Source organism: Microtus oregoni, unplaced genomic scaffold (assembly GCF_018167655.1).
Source record: "Microtus oregoni isolate MIOR12 unplaced genomic scaffold, Mior012 000062F_ref0000492, whole genome shotgun sequence".
Lineage (NCBI taxonomy): Eukaryota > Metazoa > Chordata > Mammalia > Rodentia > Cricetidae > Microtus > Microtus oregoni.
The window spans coordinates 4,452,556-4,473,409 of record NW_024543872.1 but is presented as its reverse complement, the minus strand read 5'-3'; the positions used below and the strand labels follow the sequence as shown (position 1 = coordinate 4,473,409).

The 20,854-nt window shown below is 44.3% G+C and overlaps 1 long non-coding RNA gene across 1 annotated transcript; it reads left to right on the top strand.

Moving 5' to 3' along the window:
- The first annotated feature begins 11,654 nt into the window (after positions 1-11,654).
- On the top strand, positions 11,655-20,571 carry LOC121439565. The gene is made up of 3 exons (XR_005973266.1): positions 11,655-11,746; positions 14,579-14,764; positions 20,260-20,571. It is a non-coding gene; the product is annotated as an uncharacterized LOC121439565 (long non-coding RNA).
- The last annotated feature ends 283 nt before the right edge of the window (positions 20,572-20,854 follow it).

Sequence of the window (20,854 nt, the reverse complement as noted above, 5' to 3'; positions counted from 1 at the left end):
ATGTACCCCTCAGGTTCTCAAGAAGAATTTAATTATTGTTAGGCTCACAGGTTGTCCAGATAGTCCAGCAATGACAGTCTTCCAATGGAAAGCTCTGGAATTCAGTAGTTGTTCAGTCCATGAGGCTAGATGTCTTAGCTGGTCTTTAATCTATGCTGGAATCCTGAGGAAGTGCCAGGCTCGAATGCCAGCGAAGGAATGACCTTGTCAGCAAGCAGGCAGAAAGAGAAAGCTTTGAAGTCCTTTATAAAGACTTCTACCAGGGGTGGCCCAGACTAATGGTGGATCGCCCCACCCCAAAAGATCTCACTTCATGCCCTGTTGCCATGAAGCTCTGCCTGGGCACAAGAAACAAAACCTTTTTATTCTAAGCTGTTTTACATGGATAGTTTTGCCCTAGCTATGAAATAGTAATTAATACAGGTGGCATTTGAGAATCTGGTTGCTGATTTTTCTTTTGTAAGTTAAGGAGAGGGTCAAGTTTTCATTTCAAATGAGCAAGCTGATACCATCCTGGTTATATCAAGAGAAAGATGGGGGAAAAACTGTCGGGGGAATTGCCAAAAGAGGTGACATATAGCCCTTTCTGAGGCTTGCTTATAAGGATGAGTTAAAAACACACATAGGCACCGAGGAAGCTGCTGGTCTCAGAGCTGGTGTGGAGAGAGCAGGCATGCCTTACAAGAAACTCGGGCCATTTGAGAGTGGGATCGGCAAGCATCACAAGATAACAGCAATGTGGATGAGGAAGTCAGGTGATGTAAATAAACACAATACTGTAAAGCTGTTCTATGATTTCTGATCAGTTTGGTAAATGCGTATCTATGGCAATAGGTTACAAGGTGACTTCTGAGGATAGTGACAATGCTCTGTTGTTGCTGTAGGAAGTAGGCATATGCTATTGGCAGGAAGGACTAAAGGTAAAAGACGCAGGAGGTGACAAGGATGGTTACTGCCCTGGGAGGTGTCTAAAAGTCGACTAGTTCTCAAATTCTGGTCCCAGAGAACCATCAACATCACCCAGGCTTCAGTCAGAAAAGCATGTCCTTGGGTTCCATCTCAGGGGTTGAATGAAGAATCCTGGGGGCAGGACCCAGCAAACTCCCAGACAATTCCAATAGGCGTCAGCATCTGTGGACCACTGCCTTAAGAGAGCAAGATGGATATGTTAGTGTGGACCCAAGTGAGGACTGAGCTAGAGATTCAGGTCCATGACCCACATCATTTACCTGAAGTGGTCCTTGAAGCCAGGAGCATAGATCAACTCCCTCATGACTATTATATTTAGTTGACAAAAGGTCAAGGCATGGAATCAACTGAGGTGCCCACTGGTAGGTGAACAAAGAAATTCATGCATATATAGATGATAAAGTTTTATTTTAAAAAAAAGAGAATTCTGTCACTTGTATCAAGGATAGAATTGGAGAATATTATGTGAAACAAGGTAAGGGAGTCATGGGACGACAAACACTACATGTTCTTACTCATGTGGAAGCCGGCAAACTGGTCTTGGAGAAGCAGAAGACTCGTGACCACTGGAGGATATAAAAGAAGAAAAGGTATGGGTGAGGCTGAGTATGGGGTTCCAGGGCAGTGTGCACAGGAGAAATGAACCTAACATTGCACGCACAGTGGAATGATTGGAGTTTCCACCATGCCCCTAAAGAGAAAGAAGAGAGAAATCTGCAGCTTCCTAAGACAAAGCAATGATAAGTGTTCAACAAAAATCAAGTGCCCATTCTCTTGTACTTTTCAGTGTACTGTACACACTGAATATGTGTCTTGTATGATGAATTTCCACCCAGTCATCACCCTGCATTGCATAAAGATGTACAGCTACTAAATGTCAAGTTTAAAGTTTTCTGGAGGAATTTTGGTAAGTAAGAACATCTTACTTAAAAGGACTGAAGCACATACAATAAAATGTCTGGAATTTCTACACTTACGTGGCGGATACTTTTGGGTTCAGCTAGATTACCCTCTTTAGGGCCAATTAAAATGTTTTATAAGACAAACTATTTAAAATCAACTTTGAGGGCTGGCAAGATGACTCAGTGAGTGAAGGAGTCCTCTGCCAAGCCCAAAGACCGGAATTCCATCGCCAGAAGCCACATGGTGAAGAGAACCGACTCCCACAGGCTGGCTTCTGAGCTCCACATGCTTCCCAGCACATGTTCATCTCCCCCAGAAGAAAGAAAGAACGTAACCATTTACTGAAATACCATGGCAATACAAGTTTTATAAGAAAGGGCAAGCATCACATTTCTGGAACTGTGCCACCTTTCAGGCACAGGCAGTAAAGGAGAACAGCTCTAGAGAGGACAGTATGCCCCCCACACATGAACCTGCACGCAGGAAATCTCAAGAGTATTGTTGCCTAGCAAGACCTGAGAAAGGATCCACACCTGCCAGGGTGGATTGGGGAGGGCTCACGGAGCCCACACCTATGTTTATGGGCAATTGATGATTTACTGAGAGGGGGAGAACCAGTCTACTCTGGGGTTGGGTCCTCTGATATGTGGTCAAATCCTAATTGGGCAACCTTAAACATCTATATATAAGCAATGCTAAGTGAACTCAGAAAAATTACACCTATATATTCGTGTGTGTGTGTGTGTGTGTGTGTGTGTCTGTGTGTGTGTTTGTGACGATAACAAAGAAAAAGAAGACCTTGAATTTGAGAGGGACTAGGGGCATGTGGGAGGAGTTTGGGGGAAAGGTGAAATTATGTCAATACAGTACTCCTATATGAAATTCTCAGAAAATGAATGAAATACAAAACACAAGGTGTTGAATTTGAACATTCATTTAGAAGGTTTTGTGGTGTGCTCTACCCGAGAGAAAGTAGGTTAGAAGAGAGCCCAGCACCAGAAGCTGCATATGCTCCAGCGGGCTGTCTTTGCAGCATGCAATAAAGAGAGAGTTTTGTTTCCTTCCTTTGCCTCTATAGACCTTCCTTTTTTTATCAAAAGTGAACATATCTTGACTTTTGTAAATAAAGAAAGGAAACAATGAAATTGTTTAGAAAAGATAAAAGATATCTCATGACAATGAAATGCCGCAAAACAGACGTGAAGAAAATGTGGTTTTGAGATGAAAGGATCCATTGCGAGGCTGTAAAATGTAATGGGGCCGGGAAATTGGGTGCTTCAGAAAAATCAAAGTAGCACGCTGGAAGATGAGTTCTGCGAACTTGCGGAGTGTGAAAGCAAAGAGCAGGAAGCAGAGCAGGAAGCCAGCGATCACGAGGTGTGTGTGACACAGACGCAGGGATAGCCCGTCAGGTAGGCTTCAGGGATAGCCGGTCAGGTCGGCTGCTGACTGGGCTCATCTTCTGTCTTTCCGGTTCAGGAACTCCAGTGACCAATCATCGCGAGAGTCAGGTCAGCCATGCTGCTTGCAGCCCTGCAGGGACTCGCCACTCCACCACAGGGGAACACTGTAATCGGAGGTTTCTCTGTCCCCACCGGAACCTACAACCACTTCTACATAATCACTCAGAGGCTTAATATCAATTACAAAATGTGTTTGGCCTATATTTCAGGCTTATTACTGACTAGCGAATACATTTAAATTAACCCATTTCTATTCTCTGACATCGTGTCCTGCAGGTGACTGGATCATGTCTCCAGACAACGCCCTCCTTCTCCCTGTATCTGCATTTGGCTTTCCCACCTAGCCGTATTCTGCTTGGCTATAGACCAAACCAGCATTTATTATCTGCTAATGAGAGCAGCACACACTCACAGCATATAGAGAAGGGTCCTCCCATAGCAGAACAAGCCCGTTGGCTGCAGGTCCAGCCCGCTGCCCTAGCCAGTCTCCTCCTCTCCACCTTCCAACTGTCCTATCACACCGGGCGGCTCTCTGACCTTCTAAGCCAGTTTTGTCATCTCAAGGTAGGTGGTAATGCTGTAGCCTCCAGCAGCAGCTTGATTTTTTTCTCTGTTCTTCAGGTCTCAATAAAAGCTCAACTTCGATCTTAGGAATACTCCAGTCTTCCCTTTCTCAAAGTTCATGTCATTTTAAATGCTTACAATAGACTGTGCACAGTTTCTACCACAAGGTGAACCTAGTGTGGACAGGACCATGCCTGGCTTATTTCCTTACTCTGTTAAATACAATACAGCCCCTGGCACACAGTGCATGCTCAATAAGTTAGCCACGGCTGCAAACATTCTCTTACTTGTATATCTTCATGGATATTTTAGTAATTAAAATATTTATTTGTTGGAGAAAGGTTGCTTGTTGGTTCCCAGCCACCCAGCTAGCTTAGACCCAGAATAATCACACAGAAACTGTGTTAATTAAATCACTGCTTGGCTCATTAGCTCTAGTTTCTTATTGGCTAACTCTTATATTAATTTAACCAATTTCTATTAATCTGTTTATTGCCATGTGGCTGTGGCTTACTGGGTAAAATTCCCAGCATCTGTCTCTGGCGGCTCTATGGCTTCTCGCTGACTCCGCCTTCCTCCTCCCATGTTATAGGCCAAGGCAGCTTCTTTATTCATTAACCAATAAAAGCAACACATAGACAGAAGGACCTCCCACACCATATATTCATTCTTATTTGTTGTTTATGAGTGTTTTGCCTGCATGTGTACCACACTCATGCCTGAAATGCACAGAAGCCAGAAGGGGGTGTCAGATCCCATAGAACCAATGTTTTAGATGGTTGTGAGCCAACATGTATGTGGTTGCTGAGAATCGAACCCAGGTCCTCTGAAAGAGCAGCCAACGCTCTTAACCACTTAGCTCTCTTTCCTGTGCCCCTTTTCTTGGATTTAATTTTTTGTTTTATTTTAAAATATTTTTAAAATATGACATAGTATTCTATTTATTTATTCTTATTTAAATACCATTTTACATACCAACCAGTTTCCCTTCTCTCCTCTACTCTCATCCCCTCCCCTTTTGCATTCACCCTGTCTCTCCATCCACTCCTCCTCCATCTCCATTCAGAAAGGGACAGGCCTCCTACTGGCATGCACAAAACATGATGCACCAAGTTGAGGCAGGACTGAGCTCCTTCACTTATGTCGAGGTGGGGCCAGGTGATCCAGCATGGGGAACAGGCTGCCAAAAGCCATTCTGTCCTCCTTTGAACAAAGATTTATTGATTTATTTTATGTGTATGAATCTGTTTGCCTGCATGTATGTCTGTGCACCAGTGTGTACAGTGCCCAAGGAGGCCAGAGAGGGCATAAGATCCCCTGGAACTGGAGTAATGGAGGCTTGAGAGCATCAGTAGGTGCTGGGATTTGAAACCTGGGTCCTCTGGAGAGCACTCAGGGCTGCTGATCTCTGGGCCATCACTCCAGGCCAATTGCATTCTTCTTATTATGTTTGCGTATGGTGTTTGTGTGTGTGCCACAGTTGGTCAGGCAAACTGACAGGTCAGGAGGGAACTGGCCAGAGTCAGTCCTCTCCTTCCACCAGGTCAGGGCCTCGAGCTCAGGCCGCCAGGCTTGTATGGCAAGCACCTGCAGAAGCACCTGAACCAAGGTATCCTGCTGGCTCTTCGTGGATCCTTTAAAGGAAGGTGGGAGAACGATTCCTCAACATCTGTGTTCACGCCCCCACTTTCCACAGACCCCGCCAGATGTGAGTGTTTAATTGCAGCTCCTCTGTAGTGGGAGCTGTGGGGCTGCATTCTGCCACCCAGCTCCCGCCACCGGCTAGCTTATGCCCGAAATAACAACACACAAATTGTATTCATTTAAACACTGCTTGGCCCTTTAGCTCTAGCCCTTACTGGCTAATTCTGATATCCCGATCAACCCATCTCTAATAATCTGTGAGCACCGATCTTACCGGGAAGATTCTAGCCTACATCCATCCTGGGTTGGAGCTTCATCATGTGTGTCTGCCTGGGAGCAGGGAGCATGGCGTCTCTGCTCCAGAGAGCAGAGCTGTCAGTCTGAGCTCACTTCCTCTTCCTCCCAGCATTCTGTTCTGTTTACTCCTCCCACCTATGTTTTAACCTATGAGGGCCAGCTAAGCAGTTTCTTTATTGCTTAACCAATGAAATCAACAGATTGATATATGACACTCCCACATCACTCCTCGTATTGCATAAATGAATTTCTGGAAGTAAGCTAACTGAATTTTAGAAGCTGTGCTGTCCATTTGGAGTTTCTGAGTGAGTGATCCAGATGGTCTGAAGAATAAAACTTGAAACCTGCCTGGCGTCATATCAGTGAGTAGGGGACGCTTGATAGACTCTCGGCCTGGCCTCATCTCAGTGAGTAGTGGGTGCTTGATAGAGTCCTCTTTAACAAGGGGCTGCAGCTAGTCCCCTTCAACAAGCATCATGGGCTAGTCCCCTTCAACAAGGGCTGCAGCTAGACCCCTTCAACAAGCGGCAATGGCTAGCTTTTAATCATGTTATTTTCACCCCTTCATCTAAACCATTACTACTCAGATTGTGGGTGGCTTAGAGAGGCTTATTGATTTAATGACTAGCCAACAGGTATGTTTTCTTGTGTAATCAAAGGCCAGCATTTCCTAATTTTTATGGAGCATCTCTCATCAGATAAAGATTCTTTTCCTATGAAATAGGTTCACTCCCGAATTAAGGGATGGCTTCACCAACTCCCTAGTGAAGGCAGTAACTGACACTGTGATATTTCAAAATGTCTCTGAGATGTTCTTTTCCATTCTCTTATTTCATAATGTTTGCAGTAGTTGTCTATTGTTGTATTATAAGTCCCCCCTCTTCCCTAACAGAACCTACAGCAGTAAATGTCTGTTCCACCACAGCTCCTGCAGGCTCCAGATGCTGACCAGCTGTGCTGGTGCACATGGTGTAGACCAGCTCATCTAGGTCTGATCAGCTGCACTGGTGCACATGGTGCAGACCAGCTCATCTAGGTCTAACCAGCTGCACCGGTGCACATGGTATAGACCAGCCTTTCTAGGTCTCTGCTCAGGGTCTTTCACATGAGTGTTGTAGTGATTTCAAGACCAAATAAACAAAACAAATATGTTAAGCACACATAAATAAAAAGGTAAAGATCTTCCCAAGATCAGTTGGACAAAATGATGATCTAAGACAGGACCCAGAGAAAGGTGGGTTCCTGTACATGGGCATTTGATACATGGCAGAGGACCATTTGAAAGTTTTTAAGTAGAGACTATTTAGTGAAGTGGGATTATTTTTCCACAGGGAGATAAATGAAGATAAATATGACATCACACCATGTACAAAGACCATTGCTAAAGTTATATATTAAAGGCAGAGCAATAAAGCCTTAGAGGAAAATATCTAAGTTTAAATCTTTCTAATTTCTAGTTAGAAAAAAATTAACATGCAGAAAAGCATAGGACTTAAATTAAAATAAATTATTTTATTTTATTTGTACACACACATACACACACTCTCTCCTGTGCACAGATATGTTGTAGGTATATGTAGAAGTCAGAAATTGACATTGGGATACAGTTCCTCAATTGCTTCTTCACCATATTGCTTGAGTCATGAGCTCTCTCTGCCTAGAGTTTACTGTTTCAGCTAACTAGCTGGTCCGTGAGACCTTGGGATCCTCCTGTCTCCACCCTTCAGCAATGGGGCCACAGGCATTCACCACCATGCCTGGTAACTGGGTGGTGTGGATGCTGGGGATCCAGACTCAGGTTCTGTGCTTACCCAGCAAGCTGCTTACTCACTGAGCATCTCTCCAGCCCCAGAAACGCTTTTTCAAGCACAATAACGTGGGAAAGCAATTATAAATGTAAAGACACATAGCTCATAAAGTGGTGTGGTGTATGGCGGTGGGTGGGGATGCTCTGCTATAACCCACCCAAAATGGAAGAATAACTTAGATTCTTTATGACAAAAGGAAATGTACACAAAAGGGACAGCGAGGAACAGTGATATGAAAAGATGCCTGGCCTCGTTAGTAGCTGGGGAGATGGGTATCACAGTGTGACGCCTTGGCTAGCTTGATGGAATCAGGGAAGATGCCATGCTGAGCAGCCTCAGTGTCAGAGAAGATGCAGAGCAGAACCCTCTTACATAATGGAAACAAGATGAAATTCGTAGACACTCCAGAAGTACATCTGCATGGTATTGAAGTGCTGTTCCCTAGATAAATCTCTATTGTGCAAGGACAACAAGAACATCCACCAGGAAAGTGGTTTATATCAGGACAGTTAATTTTAAGCAAAAGTTTAAAGAAATCCCAGAGAGCCACTGTATCTGGACATATCAATTGTAGCATGCTGATCATTAGAATATTAGACTGTAGTGAAAAGAAAGTGTGCTTATTAAGCAACAATGATACATCTAAGAATTATCATATACAGCGAGGGAAAAAAACAAAGTTTTTCTGGCATGTTCCTTTTTGAGATTCCTGAATAAGAATAAATCTTATTCTCAGGAATTCTTAGAAGTTTCAAAATTATGTTTATTTTAAACATACTTCTAGCAATCTTTACACTCCATTATTTGGATAGCCAAAGTTCATGTTTGAAGAATGAAATACATTAAGTTGAATAGTGCTTGCAAAAACTACAGCTTATAGAAATCAGTAAGTCAAATAATGAAAATTCAGATCTCCTCGCAAGGCAACAGCCTCTCATGCAATCACATGAGGCCACTGACCACTAAGGCTTTATTTTACAGTAAAAACGTGGGATACTTTGCAGGAGCAGAGAACTTACAGGAAGCACACTGGACATGAACTCTATGTGTGAACTCAATAGTGTGCTACAGCAAGTGAGTGAAGACTCGAGTGGATATGCATTGTTTGATATGGGTAAGGCTTTGTCAAGGATCTCAGTCTCTCAGGTCCATCAGAGTGGCAAATCATCTCCCACTCGCGATGAGTCTCAGAGGGATGGCAAAGTCCTCCTCTTGTCTGTGTGTAGGTGGACATGACATCCATGTTGACAGAGTGAGCAGAAAATGTGCACTGTAACTTTCTTGCCCCAGATGTTTATGGGGGAAGACTGCACCCCATTCAGAGTCTATGCCTACAGTAATTAGCTAAACCTGCCTCCTTGCTCAGGTGGATGCAACAGCCCTTCTTCCCCATTCAATTGTGTCTAATACTCTGTGCTTCTACGGTACTGTGACTTGTCCATCAGTCTGTTCCATCCAATCTCAGCTTTTCTGTCATTGTGTCTCTGGGTGCCTGTCTTTTCTTCATTCCATCACTGCCCCAGCAAGTCAGTTCACAGAGCTGTGCAAAAAGCCCCACTGTGTACTTATCATTGAGAACAACACACTGGGGTCTGTACTGCCGAGAGTAACAGGACCGCTAGGCAATCCCTGATGGAGGCTGGCCCAGATGCTTCTCTGGGAGGCTGCTGGTATCTAGTGCAGGTCCTCCTCTGATTCCTACTCCTTCCCTCATTGGCCTTCTCCCTGACTTCAGGAGTTCACACCAACTGATATCAACTCTAGCTTTGTTGTTAGGTGTTGTTCTTGAAGAACTAATTACGGGTACTAACTATAATACCTCCTCCCAGGTTTTCTGATTCTCACACTGACTTTTCCTTAGAATTTGGGATTCAGAGAACAGTGCAAACATTTCTGAGAAACACACACAGATGGAAATCCTGTCTGGAGACAGCACTGGAAGCGATGGGCAGTATGAAGGCACTTGTTTAAACCTCTCAAGTGTGAAAAAAAAGTGGGGATGTGATGTGACAGTGGCCATGTAATGAGCGACAGGCGGCAGAACCGGAAAGCCACAGGTGGGTGGGAGCTGGGGGCTGCTTTCTGGCTCTTTGCCTGGTGATGGAACTCAAGGGTTTCTGGTGCTTGTGAGCACAATCATGCACCGTATCAAAATGATGCTTCAGAAGAAAGAACAGCAAACACTCAGAGCAGAATATAATGATTGCTTTCCTTGATATGATTTTAACGTTCATCTCCCCAAAGGATGAAATTCACATTGTCCTTTCTGTCACACACACACACACACACACACACACACACACACACACACTCATATTTGATTCCAGATACCTTCCTATCTTCGATCTCAGTATTACTTTTCTTTGGTTATGTGTCTAAGGTGGAGGTTGTGGTCGCTGGGCCAACTGTGCCAGCAGCTACCTGGAAGCTGGTTAGAATTGCTGTTTCTGCAAACCCCATTCCACATCTAAGCAAGAAAGGGCTCAGTGGGGTCTGTTTTTAACTAGTCCTCCAAGGAGCCAGTGGAAGCAATTTGAGAACCATGGTGCTATAGGCAGAAGCTAAAGACCTTAAGTGAACCAAATATGGACAATATAACTGTAAAAAGATTTAATCTAAAGCAAATACAAAGGACTTGCCCTACAGAACCAGTATTATTGCTATATGCCTGTGGTAGTTCCGGACTTTCTTAATCGTTACAATTCTGCTCCCAAACTTCAGGAATGAACTCAGTCTGAGCACACTCTTCCCTGTAGGGCAGTGGGCCGAGTGTGTGTTCACTGATAGAAATCATTTCAAATGGGGGTCTGAAGAGCACTCATGGGAACTCAAATAAAGGACAAGGCAGGCAAGAATCTGTAATCCTAGCTCTCCTACATGAAAATGGAAGGTCCAGTCAGGAGGCTCTGAAACTCAAGCTCCCTATGTGTACACTGTAGATGTGTACACTGCATACACACACACACACACACACACACACACACGTAAACACACTAAAACTTTTAAAGAAGTAATCAAATGTTTTTTCCTTCCTCTTTTTGCCTGTATGTAATAGACACAGAACAGAAACGGAAGAGTTGATTGGGGATGGGGATGGGGCAGATGGGCAATGACTGTGATTGGGATGTAAAATAAAGAAATAAACTAATTAATTAAGAAAGAGATACAGTTTAAGTATTTCTTTCATATAGAGTGAAAGACTTCATTTCAGCATTGCAAGGACTGCAGAAAATCAGAGACGAAGCCCTTATTGTCTTGATTCTCAAGTTTGCTAGAGTTCATGTTACAGTGAACACAAACCTGAGTCTGCATTGTTTGGGAACGTCTTTTTATTGTGATAAGACACGTACTAGATCGCTGTGTTAACTGCTGTCAGGCCTGAGATTAGCAGCATCACGAGCAGCATATTCACATTAAGTGGCCGTCGGCTGCAAGCTTCTATTTCTCGAACTTCATCATCTTAGACAGAAACTCTGAACATACTAACAACAACTACACACTCTTAGCCCTTAAAACCTGGAGACCTCTCATTTTCTTGTTCCTACGAATCTTCATATTCATAGGAAGTGAAATCCCAGTCCTCTGTGTGTGCCGCATCTCACTGTATCTATTTCCCAAATTCATCCGTGCTGCAGCAAGGCTGAGTAATATTCCCTTCTAGGCACCACCACATTGTTGCTCTGTTGAGAGGTCTGTCTCATTTCTACTCTCCAGCCATTCAGCACAGCCCTGCTGTGAACCCTGCCCTAGACTTCTTCCTAGGCCTCTTTTCAAGTCTTCGGGAGCAGTAACACCTAAGAGCAGAATTGGTGGGTTGTTTATTTGAGGCACTGACAGATAGCTTGTCTTGAAGCATTCTTCATTTCTACCAGCACCGTAAGAGGCGTCCAGCCAGGAATACCTTTGTGTACCCATCCCACGTGATTTCCCAAGGGAACAACATCGGTAAAGGTGAGTTTTCACCTACAGGTGAAGAGCAGTGGTTAAACAGAAAACGAAAGTAAGAGGCATTAAAGGCGAAGATTTGTACTTTCTTCCTGTTTGGCGAACTTTCCAGGGATCTGCAAGTGCTGCTGGCACAAGCCCCTCTGTCAGTAGGTAACGTGAAAATTGAATTTGCTGTTGGTGATGAAGTTCACGCCTGTTTTCTTTGGGGGGACATTGATTTGAGATTAGAGTTTACTGGAACCTGGTAATTTCAGTAGTGCAAATGCAACAAAATGTTACTTTAAAATAGAGCATAAATTCAATCAGGGGGCCAAGGCAATTACGGGAACACACTCCATTCGAATGTCCTTCTGGGGCACTGTGGCAGCTGCAGCCAGTTCTGAGCAGGGGGGAGCAGCAGCTGCTTACACATGCCCTAGCAAGGCGAGGCTTTGGAACTCCATCATAGAATCCCTCCTGGGCAAAAGAGAGGCCAAAATTGCTGGAGAGGGAGGAAAGCTAAGGGCTTCAAATAAACTCAATCTTCAAGAACGGTTCAAGGTGCTAAGACAGAGCCTTGCTGCTGCAGTACATCCAAATCTGGGCTCTGCGTCATAGCAAGAGAGGTGATTTAGGTGGAGAAGAGGGGAATCATGCCTGTATTTCCCAGCGTGTTAGTGGCTCATTCACAGCCCAGACAGGCAGTATTTACTAACCTAGCTTTCATTTCGAATATGCTTGAGGCTTGGCCATGCTAAAAACATCCTTTGGGTTTAAGCCACCTGTGGGTTACAAGGTTGTCAATGTTTAGAAGGATGCACCTGATCAATTCAGAATTCTGGGTAGGTAAAGTTTTTCTGATAATTGATTACTTGTAGCTTACAGCTTTGGCAATAAAAGGCCTTTCGTTGAAAACTGCATAGTTCTCAGTTAGGAATATGAGAATTAAAGGTTCTTAGTCTGGCCTCAGGACTGGGCAGTGAGTAGGTTGGTTGCCACTGCCTGGGACTCTCGTGACCTCATGCCCTGCCAAGAGCACACACCAGGCAGAACAGGAGGTACCTCACTAATTCAACAAATTGTATCTATGGTCTCATCTGGCCATACCCAGGGGCCCAGGAGTGTGACTTTTGGTCATTATGCTCAGCTGTATATGTGGTTGTCATGTAAAAAAGCCAAACAAAACAGACAGAAAATCAGTTTGTTGTCTGGTCAGAAAGGGGGGCTTCAAAGCAAGGAGGAAGACCCCAGTTCCCATGGGCTAAAAACCAGAAAGGTCAATTTAGTTTATTAAAGAGCTGATCCTTTTAGGTTCAGGATATAATATACTTCCTTAAATGCCATCTAATAGGAAATCAGAAACAGTCCAAAAGCACACTATTCCCTCTGGAGAAATTGACACAACATTAGCAGGACCAGACCAGACTCCAGTCCTTTTCAGCACGGAGTCCTGCCAGGCAAATATCCTTTAGCTTTTCAGAGTCCAGTTTGGAGCTGGGTCCATGGAGGTTTTCTGGTAGGTATATCTTTATCTCTCTCTACCTATATATGTCTATGTGCATGTGTATCTATACAGATGCAAAAACAAGAAAGTTGTATTCTGAAGTAGATTCATGGTGATACACACACACACACATATGTACATATATATATATACACATATATATATATGCACAAACAAATATATTTCCGTATAGATAACACATCAGTCAACCTATATGAACCAGATACTGATGGTGTGGCTTAGCCCCATGGGGACAGATCAACTAAGAAGATCGTTGAAAGGAGAATGAATGGGTTGATTCAAAGGTGAGGGTCCCAGGGCTAAGGTGAGATAAGAAGAGGCTTGCCTTAGAGAAGGCCCTCAGTCAGATGTGTGGTCAAAGCCAGCAGGCACTTGTGAAAGAAGAACACGATGTGAGCGTAACCTGAAGAGCATGGGATAAGGGATGCGATCCAGTCATGGAGTACTCCTGAGGAGTGAGACTGGTCATGCTTCAGCTTAGGGCCTGCTGTGCAATAAGAGAGTTGGCAGCAGGGTTCGCATGCATCAGTGGTGTTTGCCAGTGAGGGCAGTCACACATAGGACCAACACGCAGTCTTCATACAAAAGGAAATCCATCCTTGTGTAACTGGGAAGACTGGTTTATCACATACAAAGCAACCTGAGAACACATTGGCCAGTGAGATCATGGGACCACAGAGGTTCACAACAATACCTAGATATTCAGCATGGTCTGTGAGATCTACCCATGGAAGGAAGCTTGCACATCCTTCATGACATTAGCACAAAGGTGAAGGGTTGGAGACATTGTTGCTAAAGGGACTGTGTTTTTAGAAGCCCTGGAGCTGAAATCATATGCATGGTGTCTGTGCAGATCATGGAGGACTAACTTTGGGCAAGCTCAGGACTGTGCAAACCACGGGACTGAGCCCATGGATCCTATGGTGCCAAGAGAACCTAAGGAAAATTGAATGTGCTTGGCTATGAACTGAGGTTAAGATAGCCCTAGAACAGCGTGGAGGCAGATGGTAAGTGGGAGAATTGTAGATACAAGAAACAGGGTCTGAGGAACAGTCCAGTGAGGTGGTCCATCACCATGCCAACATGGGACCCAGAAATGGTACTGGTTTGGGAACAAGGTCTACGGGTAACGAATTTTGGCTATTAGAAGCAAGGATGACTTGAGAACTCCAAGTCTTTGTTGAGGAGGCAGAGAAGGTGTTGGGAACTGTGAACCCCCAGATCCTGAATTTCTTGTAAACCACTTGTTTTCCTCTGCTCTGAGACAGCCTGCAGCTGCTCTGAGCACAAGACCCTCAGGAGTTCCTAATGACAGGGGCGTGGTTTCTGGGGGGTTTGGCTGGGGTGAGGCTATCAGTTAAGGATCCCTATATAAACGGCTCTGGTACACAATAGGGGGCCATTCCTTTTTCAAGGATTTTGGCATCAAGGATGACCTGTGTCTCTGTCTGTGAGTCTTTGTGTGTTTCAATCTCCAGCCCCTTGCCCGGTTCATGAATTGTATGACAGCACATAGAACGCAGATGGGCATGATGCACCGCAAGAAGGGACGGGCATGATGCACCACAAGAAGAGATGGGCATGATGCACCGCAAGAAGAGATGGGCATGATGCACCGCAAGAAGAGATGGGCATGATGCACCGCAAGAAGGGACATTTTCCATGTGAGCTCCGGGCAGGAGAGCTGGGAGTGCTGTACTGTATGTAGCAATGTTGGAAGGTCATGCACACACACCTGTGGAGGGTCCATTGTTAGGAAGATGCTAGAAAAGATGAGGATCACTTCATCCCTGGCATCAGCTCAGGACTGGAAGTACAGGTTTGAGCATAGTCTAACTCTCAGTTGCTACATGAACATGTGTTAGGATCCCAGTAATTCTAATTTTTGTTGTGGTTGTTGTTAGTCCATGTGGAAAGAGAGCTTGTGTTCTCAAAATAGGTGAGTGCCATTTTTCCTTTATCTGAAAGTAGAATGGTAAAGTGGTGTCCTTGGTACAAGAATGGAGAGGAGAAAAATCAGCTCCTTAGGAACCTGTGACTCGCTGTGGATTTGAATCAGGTTCTTCGTGACTACTGAGGCTTAACACTGGGTATTTAGAGGAGAAAGAAGAAGGAATGAAAATGCTTATTGATCTTTAAAGACATTGCTATCAAATCCACGAAATGAACCCAAAGGTTCCTCCTCCATGAGATCTGGCCCCTCAAGCTAAGCCTTTCTTCTCTTAGTGAACGAACGTCAGAGCGTCTTTAACCTAAACAGGTTGTTTGTTTCCTCAGTGAGGTGTTCTTCCCAGAGAAATCTGTTGTTTAGTGTATACAGGTTGATTTGGTGGAATGATATTTGTGCGCGGTGTTATGTAAATAGAGTTACAGCCCATCTTTCTGATAGAAGCACAGGCTATAATTAGGATTATGTGCCCATGAAGAGAGGGGTGTGTGTGTGTGTGTGTGTGTGTGTGCGCGTGTGTGCGCACGGGCACATGCATGTAGAGGGCCAGGAGGTGGGAAGAAGCATAAGTGAACCCGTGCTAAAGTTCTTGATGTAAAGAAAGTCGCCAATTCACAAAGGAATTTGATTATCTCCATCCATTCTCCACACACAGTGAGCGAGTGTGCTCCGCGCCATCTGTCATCGATTTCATTTACATCGCCAGCACCTGGCCTGTTTATCTGCTACACTCGTTTCTTCACCCAATTCTTGTGCTGCTTTAATAAAATACAGAAATGTTATTGTTAAAAACCAATTAATTTACAATCCTCCACAGAGATAGTATTACTTATAATTCAATTTGGCTTCTAATGATCTGCTTTCTTGCAAAATGACTTAATTCTTGTGTCAAAGATTAGTTATTAGATATTACCCCCACCGTACCAACTGTGCACTGCTGAGGCAGCAGCGCAGCTTGGGATGTCCCTGGCCATTAATCAGAAGTCGGAATCTTTGCTTATTTAACTCTTCAAGAACTTGGTCCCAGGCTCGCTGCCCTGAACGCCCTCCGTCGATGATTCCCTTAGCTCCGTTAGGTTTCTCTTTATCTTTAATTAAAAATTCATATGCACATGTAGAATTTGAAAGTTGTCCTGGCTCGGTGTATCCGCTCCCGTTTTTATTTGGCTGTTTCCTACACGTCTGACATTCCTGCCCAGCCATTTTGTGAATGAACTGTGTAAAGCCCTCCACTCTGTAAACTCTGGTCTTTAGCTAAGAACGTGTGGATTTCCCAGGCAACAAAGCGGGGAGAGGTGCTGGGTCCCCTGTTCCCGCAGATCATCTGTACCCATAGGCAGGCAGGCCTGCTCGAAAGCGGCAGTCTGGCAGCCCTCAGCCACTTGTCCACACATTTCACAAATGGAATTGCTAAACATATGGCTATAGCCAGCATATTCTAGAAACATCAGCTTGGGCTAGAGGTATCCGAGAGAAATTTATTCTTCCAGATTGAAAAATCCTTAAATGCCTTTAAAATACTTCCCCCCCCCCCCAGCAAGGCATTCTTAAGCTGCTTATGCCTTTCCTTCTCCATTCTTCATACCTTCTGATGTAACCCAGAACAGAGCGTGAGAACTCTATTTCCTTTGTCAATTTAATTTTTGTTATACACAACACAGACTACACATCCAGCACTGGAAAACATATATTTAAAACATCACACTCCACAGGCAGAGAATATAAACTTTAAGCATTTTTATTTATAAAATATTTTCAATCATGGCTATAAAGACATGAACCTGCCCTGGATAAAACAGCTTCGTGCTATGAAAAAAAAAAAAGGAAATCATGACGATAAAGCAGAAGATCAGTTTTTACCTGAGTAGGGGGTGTTTTCCTTCAACTGCAATGATTCAATTAGCCGAGCCTGAAGAGGCCCGAGAACTCAATAGAATGGACGTAAAGCAGAGCCCCATTTGGCTGCAGAGGGGAATTCTTTTTGCTAACGAGCTAAGATGCCACTCTTCTGCATTTACAAAACCTAGTTTTTAAGCCTTTCATGCGCCCCGCTTATCCTTGCCTGTAGTTTGACAAGCGTGGCTGCTGCCAGTTCTGAGCCGCCCGCCGCCGCTGTGTTAAAGCTACAGGGGGCGACCGGGGTGGTGGCAGGGTCACTCTGACTCCTCTGGGTTGCACTACATTCAAAGCATGAAATGCCCATTATTTTGCAAAGCCAGAGGACTCAGCCCTGTGACAGGGAGATCCAGAACCCCACTTCGTTCCTCGTACATGACACTAAGGGAAGTGGGTCTGGCTCCTCCCCTTACTACCAGGTTTTTACAGCTGTTTTGATCGACTAGTAAACTCTAGGAGATCTTATCTCTCAAGTGGAATGCTTTTCTTGGAACCCCAAAAAACTATAGGCATAATTCTAAACATCTTGTCTTGTCTGCACACAGACATCCCACAGCTTTCTGCTACTGAAATCGAACCCAAAAGCTCATTCTGAATTATACTGGGCTGTCTTAGAACTTGGGAGAATTAAAAATTAAATCTGATGGCGTCAAAGAAACAAAATCATGGAACAAGTGGTCTCGAAATCAGTTTCCTGGTTTCAGCAGCTTGGATTGATGCGACTTAAACTTCTTTTGGGATAATAAATAACAATTCACATTTCTGAACGATTACTCTCTATGCAAAGTAGGGATGGGAACTAAGTAAAAATTGTGTCTCCCCCCCAAAGGATAACCCCCCAATAAGTCCTGCTTTCCAAAGTTGATTCCTCAGATTCAGACAATGCATCATCAACCTCGGAAGCAGGAGTCGAGCCAAGCCAGCCGCAATCTAATATGGAAATGTGGTCCTGGCCCCAGCACTGTGTTGTTCTTCTGAATGGGCTCACCTGCACCCTTCCCTCCTAGGAGAAAATTTCAAACAGAGTTAGCTCCTTAAACCTTCTAATTAAAATGAGAACTCCCCAGGCTTCCATGACTCAGCCTCAGAAAAAGATTATTAGGAATTTAATGGGGGAAAATATAGCATCCCAGACCATCTGTGACCCAGGGCTCTGTGCGAATTTAAAGAAAACTGGAGGGAGGCAGCGCACACTCCAACGCACGCTGGAGGAGTGCTTTGTAGGGCTGCAATAAATCAACATAGTTAGAGTACAGCCTTTTTCAGATTTAATTACTGTTACATAATTATTAGCAAAGCATTCTCCTCTGAAACTGTAAAACTCATTACATCAAAAATCCCCAAGCTCCTGATGGAATTTATGAACTAGTTCCTTCCTTCCTAGCTCTGGGAAAACCGTGGAATGGAGTCCAGATTTGTCTCCAGCTTTTTAGGAGCGGAGGGGGACTCCTCCCCCCAGCCTGGTTTGCGCCACTTACATGGGTTTCTGAACTGAGCTTTTTATGGCTCATTCTCTTAGACATTTCTGTGCAGTCTCACCTAATCCACGAGTGCAAACGATTGTGTTCCACTGCCAGGTAGAAAGTATTGAGCAAAGGAACTTCCAAGTCTGCTGATGAGAAGTTGGCAAATTTTCAAGAGAATCTGAGAGAAATGGTTTTTAGGTGTCTATGATTTTTTTTTTTTTTTTGAGTGTTCAGAGCAGGTAACCGGGCCTACCTCGGAAAGGCAGATGCCAACATGGCAGGGATGTATTTACAGTTGTTCAATAGACTGTCAGGGTACCCCAAGTGATGGCATCCCATCGAACTGGCCATGGCGAGTTTTCTAATAATCAAGGCTTTTTCAGTGCTACTACTGTGTTCACCGATGCCATAGTGCAAATGTCACTCGTGTTGACTATCCAGCTCTAGCGGACATCCCAGAATAAATCTTCAAGGACGTATATGCGCAATAAATGTCAACAAAACCAGGCTTCTTTAAAGTCTACCTTTGGCTATGGTGCTTGTTCTTGGAAGAGGGCTCCTGCGGAATTGGGACTGCTTGAGCAGGCAGTTGAGAGCATCCAGTAGGAGCGGCTCACTCTTGTGTGGGTCGGCGGCTCTCTGGGATCCTTGCTCCTTACCTGCAGAGAACAGCAGCTGCAGGAAAAAGCTTTGCTCCCACACTCCGAATATCCAGCCAGATGTTTTCTGTTGTATTTGGAAGCTCTCCTGGGATTAGCTCATCAGAACGAGAGAAAGATAAAGGCAGCTGAGGCTTGACAGTCAACTGCCTTGTACCTACTCCCTCTCTTTCTGCATGCCTACTTAGCGACTTCTTGCCAGCCCCAGACAGCCTCAGTTTCTCTCTGGGGAACCCATAGCCCACACTCCTGCAGGGTTTCCCACTGGTCTTGCTGCTTGGAACCATCCGTGCTGCCAAACTAAATGACTCCTTACTTGGCACACACCTGCCTTCTCCGTGCCTCTGTTCTGGAGAGGCAAAGGTTTCTGGTGCAGTGGTAAGGTCTGAGGGTCTGGTGTGGTGTTCGGGGCTTGACCCTGGGAACTTCAGGTTGTCCAGTCTTTCTGCTTTCCTTAGTAACCTGTCTTTATCAACACTTTTACTACTTGCTTTGTTTTCAAGGTTGCCTGCTCTTTCTTTTTATATTCATGAAAATGTCATAGCTGCTCAGATGGCTTAGTGAATAATGTATGGAAAGTCATCTTTTGTCTCCATTGTTATCTCTGTGATTTCGAGATACGCATCTTCTATTTGCTAATTATCCTCTCCTCTCTCTCTCTCTCTCTCTCTCTCTCTCTCTCTCTCCCTCATGCAGAAGTTTTTCTGGCATGGTTGACTGTTCTTGTTTCTAGTACTGAGGACTTTCTATAAGCTAGATTGTGAAGGAGAGTGAAGCTTCCTGTCTGCCCAGGGAGGTCAGGCTTTTTTGTTTTTTTCTCCAAGACTAAGGTAACTTTCTCTTGCTTACAAAGACCTAATTTTGGTGGCCATGAGGTGAATGTTGCTTGCTCCTACTTCCTCTTTTCATTTGTTAATCCTCTCTCTAAGGTCAGAACTGTAAAACTGGTTTAACTCTACAACCCAATGCCAGCTCCTGGGGCTCAGAGGTGACGGACCTGCCATAACTCATTTTTTGGTCCTTTAGTTCATTACCTAGCTGGCCTCGGTTGCCAGCCCTTGTTGGAAAACTGCTTTGGGGTTGGAAGCCAGCGCAGTTTGGATGGGTGCTCATGGGATATGGTAGTCTGTCCCTTCCTTGGAAAAGCTGTAGTCTAACATTGTGTGGGTTTTTTTTTTTTCCTGTTACAGATTTAAGGATTGTTCTCCATTCTCATCTGCTGGTGCTACAATGCCCACATTTCTGTCATGGTTGAGTTCCATCTTCCAGCCTCTTCCCAAAGGCTCGTGGGAGAGCAGGAGAAAGTGGCACCGACGCCTGGCCTCGGCAGTCTCTACCCAGAATCCTCCCTACCCTCTCTTACGGTATATGTATGGCTATGAGTTAGCAAACCAGAGTTGAACTGTGTTGCCCAAAGACTATGTTCACTTCAATGGCCTGAAAGTATATGTTTAATGAAACAGTATTAATCACATAAAATACCAAGAGTTTGTGGCGAGAAAACCTAGCTCATCATGGCCTGCCCGTCTTCTTCACATTTCCTAACTTGAAATCGAAAAAAAAAAAAAATCTACTTTCATATAAGCTAATAGGGCTTGAGACGCATCAGAAAGATCAAATTCCTATTTCTTTTTTAAATTACAAAAGCTTTTAGAAAGTTTTAAGTGACTTTTATTTGTATTTTAGTAGGAAATCAATATGAAATAATCTATGAAACCTTGTGGTGCTAATAGTCTTCTTTTTTCTTTTTTGAAATCTTTGTGTCATGAGCGCCTCATTCTTCAT